This window comes from Calidris pugnax, unplaced genomic scaffold, assembly GCF_001431845.1.
Source record: "Calidris pugnax isolate Ruff unplaced genomic scaffold, ASM143184v1 scaffold177, whole genome shotgun sequence".
Lineage (NCBI taxonomy): Eukaryota > Metazoa > Chordata > Aves > Charadriiformes > Scolopacidae > Calidris > Calidris pugnax.
The window spans coordinates 2300120-2316913 of NW_015090909.1; the positions used below are offsets into that span (position 1 = coordinate 2300120).

The 16794-nt window shown below is 41.9% G+C and overlaps 1 protein-coding gene across 1 annotated transcript in view; it reads left to right on the top strand.

Annotated features, from left to right (window-relative positions):
* The first annotated feature begins 6 nt into the window (after nt 1-6).
* Nucleotides 7-16794, top strand: part of KIAA1549L (KIAA1549-like ortholog) — a 144976-nt gene continuing 128188 nt past the window's right edge. Inside the window, exon 1 of the mRNA XM_014949275.1 lies at nt 7-82. The gene's annotated coding sequence lies outside the window, so the exon portion shown is untranslated. The remainder of the gene's footprint in view (nt 83-16794) is intronic.

Sequence of the window (16794 nt, forward strand, 5' to 3'; positions counted from 1 at the left end):
GGCGGCGGAACGGGCCTGGCCGGGGCCGTCGTGCTGCTGGGGGCGATCGTCGCCCTCCTGCCCAGCGCCCGGGCCCAGCCGGGTAAGGAGCGCGGAGCGGGGCGCGGAGGGGTGCGGAGGGGGGTGCGGGAGGGAGCAGCGGGAGCCGCTGTCACCGCCCTGCCCGCGGAGAACGGGCGGCTCTGCGGGGATGCTCGGGCCCCCGGGAAGGTGCCGCGGAGAACGGGCGGCTCTGCGGGGATGCTCGGGCTCCCCTGGCGCGGAAGGTGCCGCCGCCTGCGGAACAGCCTCACCTGCTGCAATGACAGAGGGTCGTGTCCGTGTGTCCCCCCACCCCCGCCCCGTCTCTGAGCCCCGCTTTCAAAGGCGAGGGACTGAAAACGCGCAATCCGCCCGGTGCGGTGAGCGGGGGAGAAGCCGGGCTCTGCCTCATTGTCTCCCGCATCTTCTTCTTCTCTATTTTTTTTTAACAGAGGCTCATCCGTGAGCAGGGGGACGCTGGCGTTTTCTGCCTCCTCCCCGCTGCCTTCATCTCGCTGGGCTTCCAAGGCAACAAAGAACAGCTTTTCTTACGGGACGGGCCGGTTGGGTCAGGGCTGGTTCCTCGCAGGGACAGAGGGACGGGCAGAGGCTTTTGTTAAACCAAAGGCTGGTCTCTAGTGATTCCGCCTGTGCGTGGCGGGGAGGAGGGGGAGGCGAGGAGGGGTTAGGAGAGGGCAAGCTCCATCTCAAATGCGGCTGAGAGATCCAACAATTTCTGGGTTATATTATTTTTCCCCGTTTCCCTTGACTTTTGGAGTCAGGCAGTGTTCTGCGCTCTCCCCGCTTCTTACAGCCGTCGATATACTCAGTGACCTCAATGCAGAGAGGATGAGTGTTGCTAGTAGTTATTGTATGTGCCAGATTACAGAGGCCAAATATAATTCTAAGGCAATGCTAAAATAGTAGAAAGAGGCTAAAATTGATATATGGCTAGATTCATCCTATGGATTTAAGAAAAGAGTAGGGATGTGGATCCATATTTTGGAGCTGTTAACAGGAATGTACAGTAATCATATACAATCGATGTCAATTTTATAGCCATAATAAGGGTTCTCATTTGCAGGTTGTAGGTTGGTGGAGCAGTACCTCAGGCTTCATTGCATGTTCTGAGCATGTAAATACTGTGGTTTGATTTATCTCTGTAAGATAAATTGACCTGTGATCAGAGGAATGGCTAATTTTTTTACCTGTGCTCGACAATTTAGTCTGGGTTTCCCTGGTTTTCTCTTGCACCACATCTAAATTATGAAACGTATCTCATCTCGGAGGTAGCCAGGCTCCCAGACCTGAATTTTAAAAGCTGAGGCATTTCTGACAATGGAACAAGACACCTCTTCACCCTTGACCACTTGATTCAAGAGTAGGATGAAAAGTATTGATATTCTGTTTCTTCCTTTGTGGTCTGTATGTCTTTATGACCCAGCCATTATCTCGATTTTAAGTGAGGAAATCCAATAGACTTAAAAAATACAATTGTAGGTATTTCATAGCCTACAGCTTGAAAAAAGAGAGGTGAGAAGATAGAATAATACATAATGATAGCATGCATAGCACACATGGTGAAAAATACTGTCACCAACAGGCATTACCCGGGAATTTTTGACAAGAAAGTAGTTATGTTAAGGTACTTAATCTGTTGTAGTTAATAGCTTTGAGCATTACAGCTGAGATTGCAAATAAAACTTTATTAGTCCTATGCAGTGTTTATCAGTAGTTATGGTTACTAAGGTGGATGTAGATCAACCTAAAAAGCTCTGTCTTCCAGTGAGATAGAGCACATGAAATGCTGTCTGCCATTGAAGTCAGGGGCAAAACATGTGGTAGAAGCAGATATTCCACCAAGAACATGATACTTTGTCTAAGAAGTTTAATTTCTGTATGTTTACATAGGGCAGGCTCTGTATAACTCTGGATTTCAGTTAAGCAAACGTGCTTCTACTGATTTCTGTGATTATTACTGTAATGCACATGGTTCATGGAGCGGGTCTGCTACCACAAAGTGGTGTCATGTGGTGTGTTAAACACTGGGAAGAGCATATCATGCACCGTTTTTACTACAGCTTTCTCCACTGCCAAATATTTGCACCTTTGGCGAGATTATGTCTGTAGACACGTACCCACTTACAAACACCTGATTCTTCTGTTGGGTTTATGTGCAACTGGCAGCACCGCTGTGTGTGGAGACGAAGCAGGGGACTTAGGGCATGGAAGGGAAAGAGAGAAGTTTTACTCTGGTGCTAGTGCTTCAGAAGACGACACTCAAGTTCCCTGAGTTGATTTGAAATAGCTATGGTAACAATATTTCCTTTGACCTCGATAAAAATTCAACAGAAAGGAAAGAGAACTCCCTGGAAGGAGATCCATTAGGCTACCAGAGTAGAGAGATTGATTATCTCTGTGATGGGGGTTCAGACCTCAGTGCTGGTCAGTACTCCATGGGATGCTTTCACCATCCAGTGCAGGTGATTAGTTTTCAAACAGCAGATGAGAAACTTTATTTTAGATTTTAGAAGTATTTTATGCTTCTTTAGCTGGATATGCACAAAACTGCTTAGCGGCACACAGAGTTAATCGTTAATTTCCACAGTATGTCATCCCCAGGACCACCTCTTGAATTTGGGTTGAAAATAAAACTGCATTGTCCACCATAATCAGGAGTACATAGCTGTGATTTGTGATGGTTTACAGAATAACAAACATATAGAATGTGATTTATGATGGTTTATAGAACAACACAAACATATAGTGCTTTTTTCCTTTCTGTCAAGAAAGGAAAACGAATGAGGGAATGTGTGATTTTTGGTTGCGTCCTACCACGCTCCAGGTAAAACTCCCTCATGAACCAGAGGCATGAACCGTGGGCGACCATTTTCCTTGGGGGGAGAAGAGAGAGATGGTTTCTGAAATGGATGTAACTTTGAAAGGCAGCTATTGAAAGCTGATCTGGTCTCAGCAGACCATGTCTCAGCCCGTAAATACACATGGCACCATTGTGTGAGTAAAACCAAGGAAAAGGGAAAAGGCACAATGCTCACAGTTGTGTTGCCCCTGAGCTTAATCAACTGATCAGAGGGCTGCAGTGGGGGGCCTGGGGAAATAAAGTTTTAAGAAACATTAAAATCTACCTTTTACATTTTCCATCATCCTTTGTGCTTGTTTGTGTAGCCTGTCTGAATGATAAACTCGTCAGGGAAAGGTCCATTTCTTCCTGCGTTTGCTGAACACTAGCACTGTGAGATCTCACCTTAATTAACAATGATTTCAAAAACACTAACGACACCTCCAGCGCAGTGGCTGCTTCTCGCAGCTGGAGTTTTGATTGAACAACTCGGAGAGTGCTCCGTGCCAGCTGCTAAATTGCCAGTCCCACTTCCTACGGACCGTGGCTCTCAAGATGGATGGTAGCTACCTGAGCTCCAAGCCTCTCAGCTCCTGAAACACTACCAAAAGCACCAGGATGAGCACATCTGAAAGTGTATGGGTCGGTGTTCCCATTGCCAGAATAGCTGCCGCAGAGGCGAGACACACAAGCATATCAGGGAGCACATAATTCCCTAGGATCAGCTTGGCCTTGAGGAAATTGGTGTGGGTCTAGAGAAAGGCGCTCTGCACCTCCTGTGGTGGCTCTCCAGGATTACCAACCTAGCATTTTAGGAAATCAATAATTTCAGGTTGGTCACGTTGCTCTTTTTTTTTTCATATTCTGTCTGATCATCTCCATAGAATAAAATACGTGCAGATATCTACCCTTTGAGAGAATAGTGAAAAGTTCAAATTCTGACTCATTCTATTCAAAACAAAACAAGAATCTCCAGCATGGGCTGAAAGAATCAGGCCACCAGGAGCATGCAAAGAGGGGATTCTTTTGTGGATTTGAAGATTTGATGAGTATGCTTGGTATGGATCAACCAGTCAGGAGTTACCTTCTTCCCAGATCTGATTCATTCCCCACATTAGCTGATGATAATAATCTGGCTTTGGAATGCATATAGATACAAGATATTTTAATTTCTTATATACCAAAACAACTTAAACAAAACTGTTCTCTGTAGATTAAGGTAAGGAACTGGTATCTCAGATGAAGGGTGTCCATGTTTTGCCTCTAAGGAATGCTGACTGGCTGTTTGAGACCTATGGCCAGAGAAGAACTTTAAAATGTTATTTGCAGTCATGTTCAGTCACCCAGTAGCGTATTGGATATCTCGCATCCTCTGTACTATTTTCTTTCGCAGTCTTTTACACTTGCTTGAGGTCAGGTTGAACAAGAGGAAGGGGACTGTGAGTAATTTTCTGTTCATGGCATTTTTTTGGTCATGTGGAAATGGTTGTTTCTGCTGAAGGAAATACTGATGGTATTTGCATATGAATTTAGGCTTCGATGTCCAAACATGTCAACATTTCATGAAAAAAAAAATGAGCATTTCAGTGGTTATTTACTGTTTTAAATTCCTTCTGCTGAGTCCCTGGAAGGAACTGCACTTACCCAACTCATCTGCTTTTTACTGCTAAGTCTGAGGGACATGGGTGAGACACTGCCTTTCTACTGGCAAGGTGAGATAGCAGTGGTGGGCTTTAGACATAGGGCATTTTTCAGCTAACACACCCCACAGAAAATCATTCCTAATGAGGGTATTTAGTCAGAGGAAGTGCAGGATACAGGAAAAACAATTTCTGTACGCCTCACACAGAGCAGGTTGTAGTGTGGCACAGCTGGTCTTCATGCCTGCGATTGCCTCTTGAATACTAAGTGCCAGGTTCATGAATAAAAGCTAGAAATTAGCTTTTAAAAAATAATCAAGGAAATAACACACGTATACTTGTGTTGAAGGAGTGCAGGAGTTTTCCTACCAAAAGAAAAAGAGCAGGAAAAAAATTCAGGTCAAATAGGTTGAGCAGGGCAGACGGCACTACACCCACCTGAGTGCCCCACCTGCCTTGGGGAAGGTGAGAGCACAGCTGCACAGAGGACCAGAAGTGAGGAACTTCCACCACTGTAGCCTGGGTGATACATCTCCTTTCTCTGCAGCCTCCTCCGAGACTGGGGAAGCCCTGATGTGCCTTGGCTCACACTAGGTGAAATTATTCTTTATCCACCATTCACACAAACAGCTTCATTTTGTGGTCTTCGTCACCAGAGCGTTTGAGACATCTGTAGTTGTGGCTGGATCACACATGTCTAAGAAAGACTTATCCTTATTTTTACAGTAAATGGTCTCACCTGTGACTGCTCTTGCAAGGTCTTCTTCATTCATGGTTTGAGGTTAGGGTGGCAGTGCCTGTTTCCACATTCTTCTCCACCACGCCTTGCTGTAGATTTGAAACTACCTGCAACACCTTGTCTACCATTTTATCACCTGGGAGCAATATACCAGTGTTACTCTTTTAAGGGAAGTACCTCAGTTGATTCCCACTGACTTTTAATGGGAAGAATACGTGGGAGAAATTAGAGGAAAAACTATGCAAGACTGTAAACGCAGAATGTAAGTGTTCTGGGAATATTCTCCCATTTTCAGGTATTATCATCAGGTTTGATGTGTCAGTTGGGGAAGCAGCAGTAGCTCCTCTTTTGAAATTTATCCTGAATTGCCTTCATGTGTATGTGCTTTTCTTACTATGACTAAAAAGCCTGTATGTTGAATGTGGAGATTTTGGTTGCTCTCTAGGAAAGTCTTTGTAAATGATATACCTACTAATCGTGTGTTTTCCTAAGTGCTCGTGCAGATGGGTGATGATAAAAAATTCCTGAAGCAAGCCAATATAAATTAAAATCCATCTGTATACCAGGTAATAAAAAAGCAGCAGAACTATCCTGCATCATTCTACTGTTTAGTGACGATCTCTCTGCAGTGTCTTTAGCTGAAAAGAAGTAAAAATCCTTTAAATGTTGCCCTACGTTTGAAAGGTATGGCTTTTGTAAATTAAACCTTGTATAGTTATTAGCTTGGATAACACAAGGAGATTTTTACATGAATATGTATAACTCACAGTGCTAAGAGACAGATTTTTTTAAGTGTTAGTAAGTCAAAAGAAAGGCTACACATTTAAATGCATAGAAATTAAAATGTCAAAAAGCAGATTCCAAAGGAAAGGGAAACAAAGATGTATTAGTTTTCTGTGGTATTTCTTAGACAATGAAATAACTGAGGCCAGCAAAATATGTTGGCAACCAATGTGAAAAGGGTAAGGAAAGAGCTGAAAAATGGAAGTTTATCTTTGGAAACAGTTTGCAACCAAATAGTTGTTCTTTGTTTTCAAAATAATAAAAATGACTTAAATTATGTGATGTTGTTTGTCACTGAGGTTCTGAAAAGCTGATTTAAAAGAAACCATTACAGGCTTGCCCAGTTCTTTCTTTGCATAGTGTTCTTTTAATCTGATGAGTAGCTTTCTCAGATGAATGTATCAGTGATGAAAAGCTGGATTTTTATAGGGGTCATGGCTACTTAAGAAAGGGAATGCATTTTTACAGTTTTCTATCACTGTAGTATGTCTTTGATGCAAGGTCTTTAAACTAAAAACTTTAGAGCTAGTTTTAAGAAATCCTTAGAACTGATGGTTTTGGTTTTATTTAGTGTATTCTGGTCTGGCTTTCCATGATACTGTAATTTTAAAAATACTTCTCTGATCTTATGGTAAAACACCTCGGCTGAATGATTTTAAGACCAAATTGGGCTTGATTGTTGTAGCAGTTCACTATTCTCAGCTAGGTTTGTCTGAAGTTATTGATGCTCACCAACTCTGAATGTCTCAACCCCCTTTTTTTTTGTACAGAGTGTAGCTTCTGAATTAGATATTCACATAAAAGTAGACATGAAAAAACTGTCCATTGTTGACTGGCAGTCCATAAACATACTTGAAATTGCCCAGCTTTTGCTTGGAGTGGCTGGTAATAGTGATGTTTTCAAAGTTGCAACCTGCTGAATTTATCAATTTATTTCTCCGTCCAAGGTTTGGTATCCAAAATTCATTGGTATTTAAAAATGAAAGTTTGACTGATTGGAGAATTAGAGTGTGAACTCTAAATTGGCACCAGGCAGTGGTCTTTTGCTAGGCAAATCGAAGAGGAGTGTTGATGAGACATTTTATGAGGTGCTGTTTGTGGCTCTACTGTTATTAAAAAAAGCATTCTTTTCTAAACCTACTTTTCATTTTCTTTGGCTCATGAAACACCTATAAAAAGCTTATGGAGTCCTGTCACATAATTAATATGAAATTATTGAGTTATATTCAGAAGGAATTTTACCAGGTTGTCACCTACCAAGAGCTCTGAAACACCTTTAGAAAACATGTGCAGCATTTCCTCTGGCCATCGCACATCCAAAAGAGTAGTGCAAGTTGGAGAAGGGTAGTGATTGGCCGTAAGAGGGAGTACAGAACATGGAAAAAAAATGTATTGGTAAATAATTTGTAGGTATTTAGGTCACAAAGAAGTCGCTGACATCAAATTTCTCTCCCGTGTAATATGGACCATAAGATTTCACTCTATTAGTGACTGATACAAGCGTGGCAGTTCTGGATAAAGAATGACCTTTAAAAGACTATGCAATCCTAATTAATTTTTTTCAGGGGCTGGGCAGTTCAACACAAGTATTGGTGAAGGGCGTTACTATCACGTTTGGAAATCTATATACTTCTGAAACCGGATTTGTTCCACTGTGTTTTCTGACCATCCTATCTACCAGACTGAAGAGCTCTGAAATCTCTTTTCCATGCACAGCTACTCGTACACTGTGATCAAGTCATGCCTTTCGCTTTGAGTTCTCAGATGGTTCAATCAAAGGCATATTTTCCACATCTTTCGTCATTCTTGTGAGTCCTCTTTGAAGTCTTTCCAGTCTGACGTCCCTCTGGAGCTGCAGCCTCCAGAGCTGGTCTGGTATTCCTGGTTCATCAGGAATGGGCATCAGCATCAGTGTCAAGTGTAATAAAATCTTTTGCTGATGTGCTGGTCTCCCAGTATGTAAGGGCTGAATTAAAGTGACTTCTGTAGGAGTTCCCATTAATCAGATTATTCACCTCTGTTTCTACGGTGGGTTTTTTTTTTTTTTTTGAGTAAGTTTACTCTGCAGATTTTGGTATAATTGGGAGAAGGAAGATTAACAACCCCTGAAGCTACAATGTTTCTCCTACGTATGGAAGCTGCAGTCTGAGCCTTCATCATTGTTCCCCTCCGCAGACACTCTTATCCCGTGAAATTGGTCTATAGTCTTTATTCCTAGATGTGTGGTCTGATACTTGACAGCATCTGCCTTCTGCCTGCTTCATTGTTTGTCACTTTCCCAGTTGTCGTCTGAGAACTTCTATCAGAGATAGTTTTGACTTCCTCCAGGTTACTGATAAAAACGTTGAGTGCAAGGCTGAGCATCAGTCCCCATGGGAGTCTATTAGAAGCATTGCTGCTCGGTTTAATCATTTAAAATCTATTGCATATGCACCATATTAATTTTATATTTTATTAATCAAAATGTGAGCTACAAAGTCAAGTGCCTTATTGAAATCTAAGAGTATTAGATCAAATTTGTAGTCTGATAGAAATATAAAATTAAAGTGATTCATTGTCCGTAAAAAAAAAAAAATCATTCCTGGGCATTAATTATTCCATCCTCTTTTTTCCGTCATTAATCAAATCCTTTCTCTGCTAATCCAGTCCACCAGCAGCAGCAATATCGAAATCTTTATTTGACAGTTCCCATTTACCCTGTTCAAATGTCACAATATTATAGAACAAAGACAAATACTGTTCTTTGTTTGCTTTGTCTCCTAGCACTAGGAATAAGGGGACAATCAGCAATTGAGAAACAAAGTCGAATTCAAAACCGGTCAATGCTGCTTCACACTAAAGTCTAATTCAAAACCGGTCAATGCTGCTTCACACTTCCTCTGACTGTAGGACTTGCTGTTACAAAAATGGGTACTTTTAGAACCTCCAAAATGTAGATCTGGCTCACTCTCTGGTAGCACCTGGCTGCACTGACTGACAGAGTGAGACTGGACGGATCCTGTTTGGTTCAGGATGGTATTTCCTATGTTCCTGTATGGACAAACAGAATATCCAAAATTTGAGTAAGTAGCACAAAAAGAATATAAACTGGAAATGGAAAAATGCATGGAAAATAAACTCCTGGAAAAGCAAACTCTGCTTGGGCATAGGGGACACTTCTCTGGAGGGCTCCATGCCGCCTTCTGTTTCATGAACCACCATGGAGACACCTGGAAGTCAACGTGTGTCCCTCAGCCACAGCCGGTGCCTGGGGCTGTGCTGCCTTCCCAGCGTGGCTGAAATTTAAGAGCTGTGCACAGGAATGAGTTTAAGAGAGGTGGGGATTAGGGAGTAGGTAAAGAGAAGAGGAGAAGCATCCCGAGTTGAAAAGGCTTTCCAGTTGCAAACTGAGTGGTATCCTTTTCTTTGTAGCTATTTCAGGCAGAGGTAAAGGGATGCTAGGTGAACACTGTTAAGACTTTATTCCTCGAATCCACCTAAAGAGTTGGGGTATTAGGACTGTATTAGATAGAGCTCGACCTCTTGTGCTTCTTGCAATAATTTATTTGGGAGTTGGAACTACACTTGTGAAAATCCTGGCCAGAGTGGAGCGCACAGAAACCCAACCACATGCGTTTTCATGTGCGCAAGATTTTGGTTGGTTTGTTGTCCTTCCACGATGACTTTGGCTTCCTTCTTTTTGCAGTGTGGGTCTCGGTGTCCTATGCAGGAGACTGGAATGGTGCTTTAATATTAATCTCCTTTTTGTCCTCTAAACGGCCCCAAGCCAGCCACTGCAATTAATGAAACTCTTGGAATGCTCGTAGGGAAGCACACATAATGCTTATCTGAAATTAGACTACAGTCCTCCACCACGCTGCAGAACGCTGATCCCTGCTAGATGAAATGGCTGGGCAGTGTGTGTTTTATTGGAAGGCCAACAGCTCATTTGAAAAATCAGTGGTGAATTAAAAGTAATAGATAATGAGAACAGGATTGAGATAATTAAGTATGGAATATTCAATGTTTATCAGATATTTTAATATATCCAATATTTTCAGTGTAATGCAGATAATTAAAATCAGCCCCAAAAGATAATCTTCCAGGAACATATTCTGGGAATGCGATTTGCTTTCGATAATATTAACTGTAGGCTACAATAACGTAGCGTATTATGCAGAGTATATGTAGAATAGATTTCTGTAGCTATTATTACAACTGTCCAATCAAAGAAATCTCTCTATAATTTCTCCAATTATTTAACTGCTAATTTGATTCTAAAATCGTCTTTCTAGGCAATTATTGCTGAAATCAATGCTATCTACTTGTGCACAGAGAAAAATTTCTTAATGTTGTTGCAGCCAGCCTAAATTCTCTGTATTGATGTTGAATTCTTCCAACTATTTGGGCATTTCCATAAGTAATTAGGCCTAGCCATGGGTATTTTAGCTTTCAGATCTGGACTGGTCCTGCTTACACGGGAAGCAAAGGAGGAATCGATGGGACCTCAGTGGGTACGGACTGAGTCTCTGCACTGGGAGTTGGGTCTGATGTAACGGCTGTTTCTCTTGTGAAATACCACTCAGTTCACAGACAAGTGTTTTCAGAAGGGGGAATTTTGCCTGTTTGTACAGCAATTAGCAAGGAAATAAGTGAAACTGTTACGAAGGGCATTAGATATATACGGTAACACTGACGCTGTCGTAAAGTCCATGCTTAAACAAATTGAAGTTGCCATTTTAACGTGCCCAACAGTTGTACTGCTAGTCCCTTGAGCCTCTCAGTGACTAGGAAAATGTAAATAAAACACACTGGACAATAATCTGGAAGCTAAATATGTGTAGTGTGATATTTGAGTTATCTATGCCTTCTTAAAATCAGTTTTCCCCCTTGAATAAATGGTGACTTGTTTCAGTAGATAAGATCATTAGCCCGAGAGCAGATTACAAAAAATACCTATAGTAGTTAAACTGATGAAGTACTGATATCTCGGTGCCTCTGCTCCATATGGATATGACATTTTCAGGAATAACATGAACTTTATTTCAGTTCAGAGTGGCACGTAATTGTTGTTTTGATATCGTTGACTTATTTTTCTAGAAGAAGGAGGAAAAATGCAGTGATGTGGGTATTTTAAATCACTTATGCTTTTTTTTTGGTTTTTAAATCCAAATATGCTTTTGTTGAGAGTGATGACAATGAAGTACATTGATTCACACTCCTCTCCTTGTAAAAAGTTTGGTGTATGTTCTCTCTTGGTTCTTTCGCTTTAATAGAAAACTAGGTTGTGCAATTAACTTCAAAAATGCATACTTCCTAGCTCGCATCATCCACTAGTAAATTACCAGGTTGTGAGAATGGTAAGTCACTTTGTGTGTGTAAAAGCTGCTGTGAGCAGCAAATTCCACCTTTTCAGTATCTGTGCATATATCTAGGCATTCCAACGCTTCTTAGTAGAAAGATGGATTTGCCTTTTGAGCACTGAATGTGTACTTCTGCAAAGATTTATTAATTACAGAGCACCTTTCTCTTTTACAGTCTTTTTGATGTCAAAGCATGCCATTCTTTCTCTTCAATACTATTTAAATGTATGAAAAGTTAAAAAAACCAGCATGATAGCAATTATACAATGAAAATTAATGCTCTTTTATGACTCTGTTCCTGTATGAAGTAAGACTTATTCCCATCAGAGCAATACTTATAACCCTTATGCTATAACAGTACTTCTCTCAATTATAATATTGGCATTTATTCTTGTAAACAATTGAGGGATTGCCATTTTAGCTGATGCCAGTCTCCTTAGGGAAACTATTTTTTACACATATTACCACTGCACCTTTGATAATTTCCATGTCTAAAAGGGAAACATAATCTCACTTTAGAGCAAAGAATGTACTTTATTTGCTTTCTATTTAATACAAGTGGCGTCTTATAACTGAAGTGGCAATAGGATTTGGAAAACTTAAGATTAAATGAAGTTTTATGCATGAGTTTTTGTTTTGTTTTTTTCTCCTTAAAATATATACTAACAGTGATGATAGACTGGCATTTAAACAAGGTTTCTGGTGCATATTTTTGTCAATGGACTATAATAGGGGTCATTTTTAAGTACTTGCCAAGATGTACAAATCCCATTGTGTAGTAAGAATTGTTCTTTGGAGTATTTTCAGGCTCACTGGTTAAGCTATCCTTGCTAGGGTAAATGTAGTAATATTCAAGAAAGGAGACAGTGAAGTCACTTAGATGTTCTGGGGTGGCTTTACAAGTGAACCCGTGGCTCCTCTGGCACTTGGAGGGGGTTTTGTGTTCTCTCAGCTGGGAAACCAGGAAGGTTCTTCAACTTCTTGAAGAAATAGTAAATATTTTATCAATATTTTGCAAGAAAAGAAATTGACATAAGCAGAACTTGCAGGGGAGCATCTCCTTTTTATAGTGAGCCTCGTGTTTAATCCTGCAGGTCTCGCTTCCCTTCTCTAATTTGTCTTTGTGTGGTACTAACGCGTAGTGTAATTCCTGCTGCTGGAGCAAACCCCTTCCAGCTAAAGCACCAGCAAGCCCTGGGTGAAGCCCCATCAGGGGCAGACAATGTCCAAGGGAGAGTTCACCTCCTCAGAGCTGGGCTGAGCATGTCCCCTGCCTGCTGAGCTCAAAGCCAGCGTGCCAGGGATCGAACAGGCAGCGGCCAGAGCGGGTCTGCAGCCCAGAAACAGGTGCTGTTTGCAGCACAGTGATTTGTTCATTCCTCTGGAGTGTGTCAACTCTTCTGCAACGTTTCCATGTTGGAAATTGTGCTGTGTATGCTATGCATCTAGTTTTTTGGGGCTTCTGCAGAGAAAGTACCTTCTGCATTGAGGACCTGCTCACTGTCTCCCAAGTGCTGTATCGGCACGTGTGCAAGTGTCTGAAAGGTATTAGTTACACTGCTTCGGGTGTCTGCTTGGGCTTTGATGCACAGCTCCTGATTAGATGCTCTAAAAGATAAAATTGTGTACACTTATTCATATCAGCAGTTTTAAAGAATTAATTTACTTTAACTTGCATTTGTATTTGCTGTGTTGACAGCAGTATTTATATTCAATGAACTCTTGCTTCTAAAACCCATGTTACTGCACATTTGGCTTCCAAAATTTCATGAAGTGTAGGAGCACCACCAATGCTGAGTTAGTAATACATTCATATATCTTGCTGTATTGAAAACCATTTCTTTTCTTCATGTATTTATAGTGAAACAGTTATCCTGGGATAGTCCTCTCACTGTAAATCCAGAGGAGAGAGAAGGAACCGATCCTTTTTGCTGTGACTTATTTCTCTACCCATGGTTGCTTTTGCTGAGTTAATCTCAGTGTAAAACATCAATTTTTCATCTCCACTTTATGTTAACTTTGGTTGACTCAGTTTAGACAATCTGTGTAGTCCCAGTGCTATATCCCCGCTGCAAGTTTGCACTGTTAGTCATCTCAGTGCAACAGCACATTTTGGGAGTTTTTGCAGAAAAGAGGGAATATGGATCTGAATGTATTTCACCCCAGCTTCACCTGCAAGCAGCGATGCTCTGTGAAGGCAGTGGGCCGCCAAGACTTGGCCACCATCAGCATGGTAATATCAAACACGTCTGTAAGACCCAGAGAGGCTGCTCCTTTCTTGGGATCATGAGTCTCCATTTCGGCTTCGTGTTTGTACATTCACTCGGGCAGAAACATGTTACGCATTTCTAAATTGACATATTTACCTAACTAAGAGTTGTTTTTTTTCCCAGGCTAGCTGATTCGTACATTTTCCTGAGCATTTAATTTGATTCCTACATTAATTCCATATCAAGGAGTAATTAGAATAGGTAAAGAAAGAATAAGCAGGACCTAAGTTATGAAACAAAACTGCCACGTGAATTTATTGCCTGTGGTTCTTCAGGACCCAGTCATCCGCTACAACTTCTTTTAATAGCTCCTTCTGACTTTAATGTGATCCAAACAAATGTAGCGTTTTGTTTTTGAGTTACATTTGGATTCTGCTGCTTTTGTTGGCACAAAACCCACTGAAAAGGGGTGGGAGCGCTGACCCCGAAGTTCGGTATATCCAAACCACTGAGGATGTGTTGCAGAGCCTGCCTGAAGCCCTCTGATGCACGGTTATCTTCCTTTGGTCAGCTCACTACGTCATGGTGCTGGCAGAAATCTTTAACAAAAATAGTATTGAATTATATGGCATTGTGTAAATGCACCAGTTTTCAGTACAATTTGAAAGGTAACGTGCAAGAAGAATGCTAGCTAACATTTTGTAATGTTTTGCTTCCTTTCCTGGGGAAACAAAATGGAAGCAATGGATTTTACCTTCCTTTCTTTTCCCAGTCCATTTGAGAGACTGACAAACGTACAACCCTTCTCAGTAACTTCTTTATCCTCTGGCCAGTTTCCATCAGGTTTGTCAGAGATAGAGATGTCTGCTGTCTCAGGTTCTTCCTGCTTTCACAGAAATCTGTGCCTGCAGAGATGGGAGGGAGCCGATAACACACGCTCTGCCGTTATCGGCTGCTTCCCGATGCTCCCAGCCAGCAGAAGGGTGTGATGGAACCAGCTGTCTCGGGGGCAGGTGGGGAGCCACCATCCGAACACGGGGTGTCTGGGGTGCACTGTGGGGCTGTGGGGTTGGGAGGCACGGGTGGTGGGGGCTGGCAGGAGGGGAGAGCCAGGTGAGAAGAAGGGATGAGGCCTCTGAGAGCATGGGGGGAGCTGGGATGGCTGTGCTAGGAGGATACCTTTCCCAACAATTCCTGTTTTATTGTGGCAGGAGGGGCACGGCCCTGACCCTGGCAAAGGAACCTGAGTTTTGCTGTGATGCTGGGTAGGGGACATCCATGGGCTTAGGGACCATAAGTGATGACAAACATCTGTCACTCCTTCCAGGGAACCAACTGGAAAGACGTTGTAAACAAAGTTGTTGATTCATTCAACCAAGAAATACAAATTAGCTCTTAAAAGGACTGACCTATTTCACCAGTCTTTTCTTATTTGAAACAAAAATCCCGTCATCCCACAGTCTTGTTTACAGAAACACACATACATATGCAATAGTCCTCTTTTATTCCATGTGCTTTATCCTGCTGAGTACTCACTTGCCGCGCTAGGTCCTCTATGGACTGCTGTGGCAGTAATTGAATCTTTTCAGCAGTTTTCCACAATGCTATTGACCAAAAAATCCACAAGAAAACCTCAGCACATGTTTTTAGAGAAGCCACAAAATTATATTCTGTCTTCTAAGATATTTTGTGCTGTAAATATCAAGTGTCAAACACTCAACAAGGTTTGTTCTTTTTCCTCCAGGGATGGCCCATTCCTGGAGGCGTCCAAGGCCAGGCTGGATGTGGCTTTGAGCAACCTGGTGTAGTGGAAAGTGTCTCTGCCCATGGCAGGGGGGTTGGAACTAGATGATCTTTAAGGTCTCTTCCAACCTGAACCATTCTATGATTATGTTTTTTTTTCTCTGAGGGATTATTCAGAAATTGCTAACTAGTGTCAGGTTTATGGGTTAATCCCATAACGAGGTGATGCAGATCACTGGTGCTCAGCCTTTTCTTTAGAGAGAGGAAGAAAAAGGAGGACACATTCCAGGGTGTAGTTTTCAGATCGGTGATTTACATTATAAAAAAGTGTGACTTAAGATTTTATGGTAAAACAAGATGAAATTTACATAAACTTTGGTGCAAAAATAGCAGTACGTTCCACTTGGATCTCACAGAGAAAGCTTAAAAGTAAATAGCAAGTCAGGCTTGTGGAAGCTTCTCTCCCTTGGTCATCCCAGGGGCTGCCTCCTGGAATGAAACTAAAGGCATGCTCATCACTTTCTGGTCAGGGCTTCTGAAGGCGCTCCCATGGCTACAAGAGGGAGGATGCTGCCCTGGACTGGGGTGGAGCAGAGCCATTTCTCCCTGACTCCAGTTTGAAACTTTCCTAGTGCCTGCCAGTGACATCTCCCTGAGAGACTGATATGGTTTTATACATGTTTATATATATTCTATCTATTTCAGTATTTCCTTTTTATTTCATTATTAATATTTCATTAAGCTAGTTTAGTTTTTCCTAAACTCATCAATCTCTCCATCTCTCTTCTTCCTTGAAGCGAGAGGTGGGGGAGAGCATCTATCATCCTGTCATCGGCCAACTTGGCCCACACCATGACAGATGCCACTAAGAAATCACTTATTTTTTGAATTTGCTGAAATGTCCCTGTCCTCTTGATGTGACAAACTGATGTGGCAATCCATGGTGTTACTCTCTGTGTCCTGATATTAGATGTTTTAGATACTGGAGTAATACTGCTCACTAGTGGTTATAATCGTATAATCATAGAATGGAAGGGTTGGAAGAGGATTGGAAGGGACCTTAAAGATCATCGAGTTCCAACCCTCCTGCCATATTGCAACTAAGATTTACATCAAAGCTTTCATGGGCCATAAGCTGAGGTTTTACAATATCTTATTTCTTCTCACATTTGTCCTTTTTGGCCTTTTGCCAAAGAAAAAAAAAAAATACTCAAAAGTTCCTGAGGATCTCTAAGGCTCAGTTTTAGAAGCACCATAGGCACTTCACATAGCAGTGCTCGGTAATTTCCAGTGAGACAGCAGGTACCAGAGCCCTGACTGGTGAGAGTTTCAAAGGCGTTTAGGTGCCTACACTTGCAGATGGGAGCCCACAAGATCACTGGAGTAATTTAGGCCCAGGAATTGCCTTGCCTTTTCAAGGGGCTGGTGGCTTCTCAAGTGAGTAGGTGTTCGGCAG